General features: G+C 37.0%; 1 pseudogene; it reads right to left on the minus strand.

The window, feature by feature from the left end:
• Positions 1–1,907: 1,907 nt before the first annotated feature.
• On the minus strand, positions 1,908–15,785 carry LOC121999490 (annotated as a pseudogene).
• Positions 15,786–16,013: the final 228 nt, after the last annotated feature.

The following is a 16,013-nucleotide window of genomic DNA, read 5'->3' on the forward strand; positions in this document are numbered from 1 at the left end:
GTAAGGTAAGTCACTGGAGGGGGGTGATTGCGAGGACGCATTCCCGGGAAGGGAACATTAGGCGTCGATCCGGCTTAGATCCATTTCGGATATCTAAGTCGAGATCGTGACTAGATTCTGGTCTCGGAAAGACGGAATCTAAGTCATACTTTTTCTGTTAATTCATTGTCGTAACAATCTGTGTTGCAGGGTATATTTTGCCTCGGACTAACCTTGTTTTGCAGGAGAAGGAATCTCTGGAAAAAGGTGGTCCGGGCGCCCGGAAGGGATCCGGGTGCCCGGACGCAAGTTTTATCCTCTGCGTCGCCTTGCCATGTGGAGCATCCTGACTGGACTTGCCACGTCGCATCAGGGTGCCCGGAAGGGATCCAGGCGCCCGGAGCAGCATATAAAAGAAGCCCCAGGGGTGGAGCTTCTCAAGAACATATCAGAATTCCCAGATTGCTTTGCTGCTCTGTGCTCCAGCGACGCTAACAAAGCTCCGACAACGCGCCCTTGCTCTTTAAGTTTTCTTTTCTGTCGGTATAGCTTTGTGTTTTGTTTCATTAGCATTTCTTGTACTCTTTTTGTAATCACATTCGAATTGCTAGTGATTGCCCAACGAAAGTGGTCAAGGACCATGGGCCTTCGAGTAGGAGTCGTCACAGGCTCCGAACGAAGTAAAATCAATTGTGTTCATTTACTTTTCCGCTGCGTACTTTTACACTCGAGTTTTCATATCGATATTCACCCCCCCTCTATCGAACGATCACGGTCCTACACAATATTCAAAATGCATAAGAACAAAGACTAAACAAATCAAACATGAAAACTAACTAAGCTAATCAACCACATCCACTCCTCTACGATCATACACCAATTCAACTACCCTTCGCTGTCCCACAAAGGGCCCAGATTAGGAACGCCAGCCCTGGTGAACATCAACTCAATGTCTGAATGCTGATCTATAGCTCCCGATGGCCCAAAGTTGATAGTTTAGATGAAATAGGAAATAAATTGTAGAATCAACAAAAACTGAACAGAAATCAAAAGAGAGTTTGCTCTGCCGGAATTGCATGCACCATTGAGACGGAGGTTGCTGGAATTCCTGCCTTCCGAACGCCGTCCACGGGAGTTTACCGCAGCATCAGTCTTGGATTTGCTTTAGTAAGTTTTGCCGGAATTGAAGAACAGAGGCTGAGCTTGAAGATGATGAGCTTCTGCCAGAGTTGGATACACCACTAAGGTGGATCTTCACTGCTTCCGGAACGCCGTCCACAGGTGAAGACTCCACAACAGAAAGAATGGATCTAGAGAGGCTTCCACCGGAGAAGATGAATCGACCAACTTCCTTTGTGAAGTCTCTGCTTTCGGAACGCCGTCTGCAAGGGATCTCCACAGCGGAAAGAATGGAGAAAGGAATGCCTTCCTCTTGATGAAATCACTGCAGCTCACAGGAGTCGTCGGAGCTGCGCCGTCCGTTGCAGATTGGAGCAGATCACGGAGGAAAGGAGAAAGGATGTGGAGGGCCGACCGGTGGCGGTGAAGAGAAGAAGATGTGCCGCCGGCCGGAGAGAAGAAGAAGAAAGGAGAAAACGCTGTGGGGGAGCTTCGCGTGCCCTAGCTGCGTCGCGAGGAGGAAAATCGCGAGCAACACACTGTTTGGGAGGAAGTGAGGAAAGGAGAGGGAAGGGTAAAGAAGGGGAAGGGAAACTTGAAACCCTGTTTGGGAAGAAGTGAGCTACGGAAAGGAAAGGTAAGGAAGGGTAAGCTTTAACCTTCCTTACCCATGAAACGAAAGAATTTCTTACACCCCGATTTGGGGTGTAAGGAAGGGTAAAGGGAATTAAAAAAATTATATTCCAATTTTATCCCTGTTTTATTAATTATATTAATTCTAAAAATCATTGTTTTAGGTATTCTTTGCATCACGACGAAAAATACTCGCATCGCCCAACTGGCACCACCCAACGCTCACACTCCATCAATGCTGACACCGACTTTGATGTTGATGCCGACGCCGACAACGACTCCGACTTTGATGCAGACGCTAACTTTACGCAGCTGATGACTTCGATGCCAACGCCGACTTCGATGCCAACACCGACATCGACTTCGACACCGACGACGATGTCGACGCCGACGACGATGTCGACGTCGACACCGACGACGATGTCGACGTCGACACCGACGACGATGTCGACGTCGACACCGATGACGATGTCGACGTCGACGCCGACGACGATGTCGACGTCGACACCGATGACGATGTCGACGTCGACGCCGACGACGATGTCGACGTCGACGCCGACGACGATGTCGACGTCGACGCCGCCGACGATGTCGACGTCGACGCCGCCGACGATGTTGACGTCGACGCCGCCGCCGATGTCGACGTCGACGCCGACAACGATGTCGATGCCGACTTTAACAAATGAGTTACAATTATTTGAATGTGTAAGTCTTAACCAACAAATGTATGCAAGATGCACTAGGTTTTTGAATGCTTAAGTCTTTAATAAAAGTGAGGGTAATTTTGTAACTTTATATATTTAACCTTCATTACCCTCACTTTTCTCCCAAACACGGTAACACATGTTACGTTAATGAACCTTCCCTCCCTCCCAAACAAGGAGAATATAAATACTTTACTTCCCTTCCCTTTCCCTCCATTCTCCTCCCTTCCTCTTCCGTTAATGAACCTTCGCTCACCTCATCCAAACAGAGGGTAAAAGATGGGGAAGCACTTCTGTGCATCACGTGAAGGTAAGGAGAAGGGTTTCTTAACGGGTTCGAGTTTTGGGTTAATGAGAGGAATCCGAATCCAATAAGAGTAGGGATTGAAATTGGGCTTTTATAATTGGGCTTAGAAATGTAGGTTTAGGAATGAGTTTAAGGTTAAAATCATTAGAAGATGATCTCCTTCTTGATTGAAATAGATAAGCCCAACTCCCCATTAGACTTGGGCCAAATGTTCTCAAATTGAACCGGGTTTGGATCTATTACTTTGAACCAATTGGTTTGACTCGACTCGTGTCCATGGCTCCTCTTTAATTCCCTTCAAAAATCATGAAATAATGCCAAAATTAGAGAGAAATTATAATAAGCTCACAAATATATCCTAACTCATGAATTATGATATTAAGCTAGATTTAAATGATTGAGAGGATAAAAATTCTAAGTATGAGAGCTAAAATATCACATAAAAATACTACTTATCAGGCGTCGACCCCCTTTTTGCACGAGTAGATCTTCAGCCGAAAGGGGGAAAACCCGAGCCCTATTCCCGATCTGCGTCTCTTCTCCTGTTTCTGATCTCCTTTCAGCATCGTCGGCGTGGATCTACCATCGGAGCTTCAAGAGGGAGCTAGCTTCACCTGATCCTCCTCTTTCTCGATTTCTGCAAGCTTCAATGTTGAGCCTTCCATCTCCTTTCTAGCGCCACATTGATTTCCTTCATTGGAGTGAAGCCACGACCACCAGTGCCAGATCTCGATCGGTGCTCGCTATTTGGGTGTCGGTAATAGCTGTTGTACTCTCTCTCACATATTGATCTTTCTTCCCCTTGTTCGATGGGAGTATTCGATTGCTCTGTTGCAAACTGGTAGGTAGGTGTTTAACTATAGCACTTGTTTTGGGTATCTAGTCTTGACGTGGTGTTGACTTGAGGTTATTGTTTTGAAGGCAGTGGCTTCATTTGGTTTCGGCTACCACATCGTTGATAGCTAGTTGCTAGCTTCATCTGATCTATGTCATTGCTAGCCACTGAAGAAGAAGAGGAAAGGGGAATTGGGAGGTATGCAATTGGTTGATTAGAATTGAGAAATTAACAAATTGTTTTGCTTCTTTATCTGGTTAGTTGGATGTCTAGCTAGTTGCTAACTAGTAGAAGTATGTGGATGAATTATGCATGTTTGATTCATGATGTATAGTAGTTGATTCAATGGATCAAATGATGGGATGGTTGTTGGATTGTGTTGTATCGTGATGATGATGATTGGATGTTAATTCACAGGAAGAGTATATGTGAAAGAAAAAGGGATTAATTGAAGTTAATCACTAATTGGGGTTGATTAAGGATCGTGTTTGATTAGAGTTACTCTAATTAGTTTTGGAGATTTTATTTAAATATTTAATTGTTATGAATTTAGCTAAGTAAAATATATCAATGCAGGACTTTGATTCGAGACAAGCATCTCGACTTGGAATTGTTTAGCACGATCGACAATTAAAGACGGGTATTTCTTCCTTGGCCTCTATAGTTCTTTGAAGTTAGTGCATGGTTATTTTGATTGATCGATTAGATTTATTTACCTTAAATCTATTCATTTGTTATTCTACTTGAGACTTATCTACTTGACTTAGAGATGATCTGATTATTTCATGTATAGTCTTGTCTTTTGATATCTATACTCTGTTGTGTATACATATGTAGAGTATATATCGTAGGGGATATTTTGTTGACTAAGTGAACATACTGATTATGCATTAAATGTTGAGTGTTCACATGTTTAGTATGTGGTATAGGAGATATCAGGTTGACTATACCTATGTGGTAGTGTGCATATGTGTCTGGTATATCTATTGGAGTTTTCAGGTTGATTATACCTATATGGCAATGTGCATATGTGTCTGGTATATCTATTGTGTTGGTGCAAGTTGCACCAGAATCAAACCTAAGTTTCGATGTTGTCAAAGGTTCAAGTTAAGTCTTGTTATGATCTAACAAGTTGATTGAGTATGTAGGATGTTTACTCAACCGAGAAAGACCTAGTTGGATGCTAGGCAGGAGAAATCTTAGCAGATCATGGAACCCAGGTGCAAGTCCAAGAAGGTCGAGGGGACCCAAAGCTTGGCAGTGTGATCGAGAGGTCTGGAGGACCGAAGATCAAGAGAAAAGTCCTGGAGAGCCGATCAAGGCTGAGTGAAAAGTCCAAACTAGATTTGGAGAACAAAGTTTGGCAAGTAGGTCGAGGTAAACAAATTGGAGGAGCGATAGTGAGGTCGGATTCCCGAAGGAACAACCTTAGGTCGCTAATCCAACTGAAGAAACTGGAAAGGTTTTCAAGTTGAGATCAAGACAGTTTTACTGTCTTTCATATTATTCATGTATTTTATGTTACTGTGCTAAATCTCGATTTTGCAGGGTGTTTTGCTTAACATTGTTTTGCAGGTTCTGCCCGATCAGTCGACTGAACCACTTGATCGGTCAACCGAACCAGGCAAGCTCAGTTCAGTATTCAGATCGAACCAAAACAGAGTCCGAGCCTGATCAAAGCTTGATCGGTCGACTGAACCATGGTGACTCAGCACAGAACAGATCATCAGCATCGATCTGCAGAAAAAGGAAAAAGACTGATCGATCGACCGAACCAGAGGATCGGTCGACCGATCCAATCAACATTAATGGTGCAATAAATAAAGATCTCGGCAGATTGCAACAAACAAGGAAAAAGCTTGTTCGGTCGACTGGAAGGCATGATCGGTCGACCGAACCATTAAAGGTCAGTTAATGTTAGAGATCGAGGCGGTACAAGATTTTCTGATCCATTCAAGCTCCCCTCTGCAAGTTGCTCGTGCTACGAATTCTCATCAGTCTTGCAAAGCTACTTCGTCTGACCGAGCTTCAACTTTAAATTTCTATTGTCGGTATATTTCATTTTTACTGCACAATTTTATAAGATAGTAGAGTGTTACTATCTTACATCTTTGTACCTGTATGATCCACTTCTTTCTGAAGGTTTCGGAAAGAAGTATTATAGTGGTTTACCCATCGGTGCGGTCAAGGACCGCGGGCCTTCGAGTAGGAGTCGAGCTAGGCTCCGAACGAAGTAAACACTTTTGTCTCTCTCTTTATTTTCCGCTACTTAACTTTGTGTTTTAAAAAGATAAGTAAAGTTTTAAAAGATGCGATATTCACCCCCCCTTCCTCTATCACTCTTAATCGATCTATCAATTCGTATCAGAGCTTCGTTAGCTCAGAAATAACTTACCGATTTTCAAAGCATTTTTAAAACTTTCTCTTTTCTTTAATATTATTCTCTTTTAGAATATTTTTCTCTCTTATTCTTTCAAGCACTGCTAACCCCAAGATGAAAGTCTTGGAAACATTTTATCTTTTAATCTTTTCTTGCAAGGATGTCAAACTCGTATCAAGAAGGCTACAGTACGGTCCGACCTCCACTTTTCAAAGGAGAAAATTTCAATTATTGGAAGAATAGAATGGAGTGCTATTTGAAGTCCAACATCAAGCTTTGGTTCACAATCCTGAAAGGCTACATTCCCCCGACGAAAGATGGAACACCTCTTGAACCTGAAGATTGGACTCCCCCAATGATCAAGAAGGCGCAACTGAACTACAAGGCAATCAACACCATTCAGTGCGGGCTTACAATGGAAGAATTGAATTGAGTTGGCCCCTACGACAATGCTAAAGAATTGTGGGACTCTCTAGTCAAACTACACGAAGGAACCGACGACTCGAAGGTAAATAAACGGGACCTACTTTTAAATAATTTATTTAATATAAAAATGTTTCCCGGAGAGACATCCTCGCAACTACACGCTCGACTGAAGGACAAACTTAATGACCTCCACCTGATCAGACACAACCTGGGAAACCGCGATACAATAAGGTACGGTCTGAATGCTTTTCCGAGGAATGCTTTGTGGGCATCAATTGTAGATGCGTACAAAGTTTCCAAAGATCTTTCAATTCATAAGTTAGACGAGTTATTTTACGAATTGGAATTACATGAACAGTCTAACATAAGCCATGTCGAGAAAGGTGTAGCGTTGTATGCAGGTCCAAGCAAGGAGACAAAATCAAAAACCAAGATCGAGTCTAAAGGCGAGACAGACTTTGACTCAACAAATGAAGAAGAGTTGATGAACATGGTGCGGAGACTTCTGACGAAGAAGAAGTTCAGAAGAAATATCAAGAAGACTCTGCTCAACCAGACCCAAAACAAATCTGAAGTGATTTGTTACGGGTGCAACACAAAAGGACATTTCAAAATCGATTGCCCGAACTGGAAGGAAGAAAATCCCAAATCGACAAGATGAAAGAAGGTTCTTCAAGCGACATGGGACAAGACTTCTTCCGACGAATCCGACGTGGAGCAAACGAAGCACTCGAGCCATCTTGCATTTATGGCAAGAAACGAAGATTCCGACTCCGAGATTGATGACGAGTATGAGTCCGAGATCGACTACAAATCTGAAAAAAGCCACGGATCAGAAGATCCAAATATGGTAACGATTTATTCCAAGTCTAATTTACTTAAAGTAGTTAAATGCTTGTTTAAAAAATTATCAAAATATGAAAAACAAAATAACTTGTTACTTAAGGAAATAGACCACCTTAAGCAACAAGTTAACTTGAGTGACTCGACTAACCAAGTTCAAGTCGGAACTTCAACTCAAGTTGAAAAGCTTGAGGAAGAAAATTCCGGTTTGAAAGGTCAAGTCGAGCGACTCAAGAAAATGTTGGAAATGTTTGAATTGGGATCCAAGTGTCTAAATATGGTACTTGGATCGCAACGAGCCGTGTACAACAAATCAAGACTCAGTTACAAACCCAAACAAACAAACAAATCATACTTATTTCTAATCATCCAAAATGTTAAAAGTCAAGTCCAAGCATGGGTCCAAATAAAATATTTAACCAAACAAATTGAACCAAACCTCTACTTGGTCCCTAAGAGTCAAATCCATTAATTAGATAGACCTTACCTAAGCTCACTACAACAAAAACTGCAAACGACAACGGATATTATCCGTTGTCGTAGGGTCAAAAAATCTTTGTAACTGAGGGTGTTGTAGAATGTATTGCCCTACGACAACGGTTTTGAATCCCTTGTCTTTATAGACATTTGACAACGGTTTTTATCTGTTGTTGTTTATATGGTCAAAATGTGTTTACGAAGGATACGACAACGTTTTAAAACCGTTGTGGTAGACTTGTTTTACAACAGATATAAACCGTTGTGGTAGATAATATTTACTCGTTTTGCTTTTTTTTTAATATAAGCAAACCACCAATACAAAACTAAATATTTACTACATTAAATCCAAAATAAACATCCATATATAATTCATCTTGTAGCCACACATATACAAAAATATACAAAAATGAGTTGTTACTCATCAAAATACACATGTTTTCCATTACTGTTCTCCATATACATTAAATCACATGTTTTCCATTTGTTGTTCTCCATATGGCTTTTAATTTACAAATTAGCAAGGCAAGCTACATCCTAACAAAGCTCACTTCTTGCATAAAAAAAAACTCAAGCCTCACGAATTGCCTGACCTACAAGAGAAAAATTTAACAAAACTTATCAAATTTCAGAATTCCATATTATAGTCTACATGACAACACAAATTTCTGGAAAACAAGCAATACAAGATAGAACAGATATTAGGTGTTGTTTCATGCTACACAAGTCAAACAAAATGATACAAATCAGTGTGTATCAAGAAACAATCGACAACATCCATTCACACGGGACAAAATTCCATTATACTCAACACAAAAGAAGGAATGATCTTTTCTTCCTTGAGAATTATACCTCCTTGTCACTCGTTTGACGAAACTAACATTCAGTATATAGAGCGAACTATTAAGAAATCAAACTGCAGTATATAGATGTTTTCTATATCAATATACTATGGATCATACATGAAATGTCTTTACAAGCTCTTCATTTCATTCTCAAGCAATCACTAACATGCATAGGGCAAGCTCATAGGGTAAATCAAGGTTTCACATCTGCCTCAGAACATGCTTGTTTAGTGAAAGGTATTTCATTTGGTAAAACATGCTTGCTATAAATCTCTATGAACAATAATATTTTAATATTATCATACAGAACACTATGAAATGCAGATCTCAGTATTAGTGGAGAGAGAAAAATGGCAATCCAAGTCATATTCATGCCACATGAACAAAATGACATTTAGTATTATAACACTATGATTCTCTATATAAGTTCCATCGGATTTGAAATTCTTTGTTCAAATCAAAATATTTTTTAAAAAATACTATTTATCCTACATGGAGTATATACAATCAAATCCAGCATAAATATGCACAAGTACAGGTAAGATCACCTTAAGAAGAAATGAATCAAGTTTAAATGGCATCCAGATAAAAATGAAATAAACTTACCTGTGGTATTAGACTCTTAAGATGCACTTCCCAAATTTCTTCTCCTTGTGCAGTCCATGCTGCAACATTTCCATGAGTGTCAACTATAACTATTTCAATTTTGCCATCATCATTAATATCAGCTGCCACAGTTGGTGCTTGAATCTCAGCCATCTCAAGAGAAAATTTGTTTCTCACTTGGCCTACACGAAATTTCTTTCAAAAATAAAATCAAGAAATCGAAGCTTTGTGCTCGGTTCTGATAATTTAAGATTACATAATTGCATATTTGAAATAGAGAAAGAGCAAGAGACATGTTAATAATATCCTTTAAATTTACATTGTCTTCTCTTTTTGAAAATGAAATACAAGAGATATTAATGTCACATAAGTGTCACATATAGGAAAGTCTTAAGAAAATAAAGGCACGAGTTTGCCATTAGACCTAGTCCATTTCAGTTCAAGATTAGTGAAACTTGGTGAGGACCCTAATTCCCAAACATATACCACAAACTCTAATGTCAACAACTAAACTAAATCCACCCTTAGGATACACAACCACAAAATTTGATCTCATGTCAAATTCCTATTTCTGCTAAATAATTCACTGGCTTCTATTCAGAGAGGTTTCAATTTGTATTCTAAATTTCTACAAGTTCTAACAGAAAATCCTACTCAAACTGTAAAATTTACCACAATAGTAAAGATGCAATTCCTCCAATATATATTGGGTAAATTGCAGTATATAAACATGAAGATGTTGCAGTTAATAACATTACAAAGAACACATTAACTTACCAAAGATAATAATTACAACTATAAAATGAACCAAAAAAAAAAACCATGATGATCCAAAATATAAAACAAGCCATAGGAAGTGCCAACAAGAATGTCCAATTTTCCATCACCATCCAAGTCAACCACAGTAGGAGAAGAATAAACATATGCATGAAAATTCCCCGAATCGACACTTAAATCAAGATCTTGAATCCATTTGACTTGCTTTGTATCAAGGTTGAAAACTACAATCCCACTTGCTACATATTTTTCAATGTTGATACCCCCTAACTCAGCTGAATGCTCTGGATTATCATAATACCTACCAACTTATCAACTGTAATAAGAAAGAATTGAATGCACAAACAACCTTAGATATATATGACATTCACCAAAAAAACCAGTACAAATGCATTAAATATACAAGAACAAAATGATAGTAGTATCTCAGTTGAATACAACCATAGTTTGGGCAGATGAAGAATCAATTAGACAAGCCAACATTGTGAGAATCATGATCTAAGACTAAGACCAGTAAGAATAATTACACACGGTTCGCATACAACCATTAAATTTCTGAAAATTGCATGAAAAGCAATGTAAAAAAGTATGTTGATTCTTCCTGCAATAAACTTCCATCAATATTGAGTTGTTATTGTAACATTGTAACCTACATAAGATTAATATATCATATGTCAGATGTAGAAAGTATCAAATTAGTCTATGACTTTGGCACCAATTTTCATTTCAAGAAACAGAATGTCTAGGAAGATGATATCATCGTACAAGAAAACTTTTTAAACAAAAAGCAGAGAAGTTGCTTATCATAAACTTTTCCACAGAATAATTACATCCAAAAGAAAGTACCAGAAATAGTTTTCGTATCATTATGGGCAATTTTTCATGTAAAAATACGACAAATGTATAAAGTAAAAATTCTTACTCGCGGTCAAAGAAGTATGAAACAACCACAACCATTTCTTTAGTACCATCATTATCTATGTCAGCAATTACCTTCATAGAATATTAAAAATGTGGGTCAAGCTTTTAGGAATTAAATTCCCTGATTTTTTCCTTTTTCTGTATGATCAACTCCAATGGAACTTACTGGAGTGCAAAGTATGTGTGAATCTATGCTAACATAATCTTCTGCTGTCTCATGGCTCTCTTCTATCCAATTTTCATCCCCCACATTGATTCATCAATATAATCATCATAGTCATAATTATACTCATCAGCTAACTCATCTGTATCTCTAAACAAATCAAAAGATGAATCAACTTCTTCTTCCAGTTCTTGGTCATTTTCCACAGTTGCTCCTTGCACTCCATCACCAGTGTTATGGTCTTTCGAATGTCCATCGTGGGCCCCTTGATTATCAATTTCTTCAAGAAGCCTTCTTTGCGTTTGTGTTTGATTTTCCTCTGTACCATTTTCCAATGAAGTGTCCCTTTTGATTGTGTCATTAAGATTGCTTGACACTCCATTGTATTGACTAGTTTGGGCAAAATCAAGTTTTCCTCTGTCCTCAAGCTTAGATGTATTCATTGAGAGGTTGTTCACAATGTTTGTAGAATCATAATTATTTGGCCCATTCATGCTCCCATTTATATCTGGATAAAAAGCAACAGAATTTTCCTAATTTGATTCATAATCAGAATTTCAAAAAGGAATATGTGATACTTGGAATATTAGTTTATAAACCCATATGCTAATTTCTCAATCATCGTATAACATACTTACAAAATTTGACATGTTAATCCTAATATATTTACCATAGCAAAGCTATTTAGACATCTTAAATATGTTACAGGAGTTGGAAAACACAGTGTTTCACATTTAAATATGTATAAAAATGCAAACGCAAAAAGTTCACGAACAACAACAATCAGCACAATTATAATATGGCTAATTAGCCAACATCCTCAGGAAATAGAAATAAAAGCAAAGGTGATTGCAGTTGGGTTGTGATCACATACGAGATATTGAGTTCTTAGCAGAAGCCTCCTTGGAAATTAAATCATCATGGACATCTGTATGTGAACAATCCACTGGATCTGGATCCAAGCCAGCATACCAGTTTTTACGAACCTTTCTACGAGGTACTTCTAGTTTATCCATCATCAGATAGCCAGAGACCCTATTATAGCCACCAGATTTATGTCAACGTGCAGCAATCCACCAAACAATTGTTGAAGCTACTTACCTGAAAAAATTTACAACTCCATCATAGGTAGCTAACGCTATTTCTCTTGTACCATCCTTGTCTATATCATATAAGAGAGGGCTAGAATGGATTGTCGATTGGTGAAAAGCAGGCCATCCTGATGAATTTGGAATTTTCACATCAATGGAAACTATATGCTATTATGTGTTGAGTAACTACAAAAAGCATGCAAAGGAGCTACCAACAAGATATTGGAATTTATAGATAAATGACTAGATAACGGAAATAACATTAAAGAGATACCTGACATTTTATCACCATCAGAACCCTCCAATACTTCGAGGTAATGGACAAATGATGGTACCACTATCTCTAGCTTGCCATCACTAGAGTTGCAAGAATACAACAATAAGTCAACCTCTCAGTTAGCACAGATACGACTATGTCCACTATTCCAATAAAAGTGGCAAGCCGTGCAAGACCTAGAAAACCTATCCGAACACACTATTTCGACCAATAAAAGTGAATAATAAACAGAAATCGATGCTTAAAACTGACACCTTCAGAGATCAAACACCACAAACTTTGACATATGAGCAGGTAAAGGGCATGATGAAACAAATCAAAAGTTAAAAAGAAGAAGAAAAGAGAATGTTGCGCTTGCAAATATAAGCATAGTGGAATCAAAAGTAGGTTTCATTTTTTGAGACAAAATTTCTGAACGAAGACAAGACCTAGGTTATAAATCTACCTTGACTATGGCTCTAGCACAAATCCAAAGAAGACAAGACCTAAGTTATGAATCGACGGAGTAGGAGTGCCACCTTTGGCGAAGAAATACACCTCGTCTGATCAAAAGGTTCCACGAGTGAAAGAAGTAGCAGTGGAAGGTCAGAGGGCCTCATCGAACTCAGAAACCCGCTCACTAAGAAACGAGAGGAGCACACTGTCGTGGAGGAAGATCCAGCGGAGGCTTGAAGAGATTGTATAAGGAGAGAGAAAGAAAATTGCCTTAGGTTCGGGAGTGCGAAGGAAAAACACGGCGTCGAAAAGAAAACAGCGAGGGAAAGGAAAACATCGAGGGGGAAAAATGACCAAATTCAATTACAACGTTTTTTTCAAAACTGTTGTCTAGCCACTAAAACGCGGATAAAGACAACGATTTATAAAACCATTGTAAAAAGTGTTGTCGTTTTAAAAAAAAATCGCTCAATGACAACATTGCCAAAACCGTTGTCTTTTATATTTAATGGGGAGCTCAAAGACAACGGTTTTGGCAAAAATCGTTATCTTTGAGCAAATACGCAATGCTTTCTCTTAAAACCGTTGTCGTAGGGATGTTGTCGTTTGCAGTTTTTGTTGTAGTTACTATGACTCAGGGGGAGCAAGTAGAAAAACAATACAACCAACTTGATTAACTAATCTCAACACTTAGGATTAGGTTTATTTTCTGCTTAGAATGGTTAGATGAAAAAGGTTTACCAAACCCCACAACATAGCATCGGAATGGATTGGGATGATAGTACGTCAAGGAAACTTTGTCGAAGGCATGTTTAGGCTGAATATGAAATTCTACCTGGTGCACTAGACTTAGTGGATTTGACCGAAGCTATCCCAGTCAAACATGGGCTAGTTAGACCAAAATTTAGTATTAAGTTTTTTTGGACGGGAACAATTTGGAAGTCTTCAGCAAGTGGTCCACCGTTGATACACAAGAAGGTCATATGCCTCGCCACTGAACTGAAAGCTTATCCTTATGAAGTCTGCTTGATTAACCCAAAGCTAAGTTTGAATCTAATATGGGTTCAATAACCTTTTTCAAACTTAAATTTTTTTTCACAACTTAATTAAAATAATTTTAAAATTAATTAAAAACATTTTCAACTTAATTAAAATTATTTTAAACTTAATTAAAAACTTTTTCAAATTAATTAAAATTATTTTAAAATTAATTTAAAACTTTTTCAACTTAATTAAAATTATTTTAAAATTAATTAAAACTTTTTCATCTTAATTAAAATTATTTATTTTAAAATTAATTAAAAACTTTTTTCAACTTAATTAAAATTATTTTAAAATTAATTAAAACCTTTTACAACTTAATTTAAAATTAATTAAAAACTTTTTTTCTACTTAATTAAAATTATTTTAAACTTAATTAAAAACTTCTTTCAACTTAATTAAAATTATTTTAAAATTAATTAAAAACTTTTTTCAACTTAATTAAAATTATTTGAAAATTAATTCAAACCTTTTACAACTTAATTTAAAATTAACTAAAAACTTTTTCAACTTAATTAAAATTATTTTAAAATTAATTAAAACCTTTTTCGTATTTATTAAAAAATTATTTTAAAACTTATTAAAAATTATTTTAAAATTTATTAAAAATTATTTTAAAACTTATTAAAATTTATTAAAGAATTATTTTAAAAATTATTTTAAAATTTATTAAAAATTATTTTAAAACTTATTGAAATTTATTAAAAATTATTTTAAAACTTATTAAAAATTATTTTAAAACTTATTAAAATTTATTAAAAATTATTTTAAAACTTATTAAAAATTATTTTAAAACTTTTTAATATTTATTAAAATTATTTTAAACTTATTAAAATTATTTTTAAACTTATTAAAAGTTATTTTAAAACTTATTAAAAATTATTTTTAAACTTATTAAAAATATTTTAAAACTTACTAAAAATTATTTTAACAATTATTAAAAATTGTTAAAACTTAATTACTTTTAAACACAATTAATTTTTTTAAAAAATAATAATAAAATAGGTTCTGTCGACCGAAAAAATTATCGGTCGACCGAACCAATGTTTAACAGGTCAATGATACTTAAATTGTTATAATTTAATCGGTCGACCGAACACTTTAATCGGTCGAACGAACAAATTAATTCTCATCCGCTCAACTGCTCTCCACCTACCCTGTATCTGTGCCAAAGTTAATTTATCGGTCGACCGAATCGATTTATTGGTCGACCGAACCAATTTATCGGTTGACTGAACATTTGTTCACTGGTCAAAAGGACTAGGAATTTAAGGGATCAATCGACCGAACCCCTTATCGGTCGACCAATCGACCTCTATAAATACAGGTTTCAGCAAGCCGAAAGCCTCATCCCCCAAATCTCCTTTTTCTTTGCTTTCCTCCTTGCATTAGATGTTCTTCTCGCCTGTTTCAGTTTGTCCAGCAGTCCGACAATGCCTCGGTAACCATTTCCTTGTTTTAATAAAATACTTATGCACAATTATTTATTGATATTTTTTTTATAGTGAAAAAAGTAAAGCTATTGCGCAATAAGAGGCTAGTTCTCTTAATCTCAGTCAGGACCCTAGGTTTTCTTCTGAGGAGTTAAGACAATCTTTTCCAAATAAAAAATTTAAGGTGATAGGTACTCGTTGTCTAGATCTCCAATTCTACCAAACCTTTTGTCCTGAAGCTATAGAGATCAATCAACACTATCAACTAGATAGCATTATCTTTTGCAGGCATGCATACAATCCGATCCTCTGTTCCGAATTTTATCGCAACTTGTGTGAACTTGATCCTCATCACTATAGGACTAGGGTCGCCACCAGAGAGATGCTATTTGATCTAGATATGTTTCTTCGGTTTTTACGGATACAACCCTCAGTTAACCGTATATTTTTCAGTGCTTCTCTTCCAAATCCATTACCTGCTCCGTTTGCACATCTTACTCTTGATCTTATGTATGCTGACTTCTTTGAGGGACCATGTCCTAAAAAGATGTCTACTGTATCCCTTAAATGCTTTTTATAAGATGATTTTTCATGCTTTCATCCTCTGTCATCTAGAGATTAGGGTGTTTTACGACCAGTTCATCTTTTCTGATGTATGCATTACGCCATAGACTAGATTTTGACTTAAGTTACTGGGTGTTTCGATCCATCATCTATTATT

This window comes from Zingiber officinale, chromosome 7A (assembly GCF_018446385.1).
Source record: "Zingiber officinale cultivar Zhangliang chromosome 7A, Zo_v1.1, whole genome shotgun sequence".
NCBI classification, from domain to species: domain Eukaryota; kingdom Viridiplantae; phylum Streptophyta; class Magnoliopsida; order Zingiberales; family Zingiberaceae; genus Zingiber; species Zingiber officinale.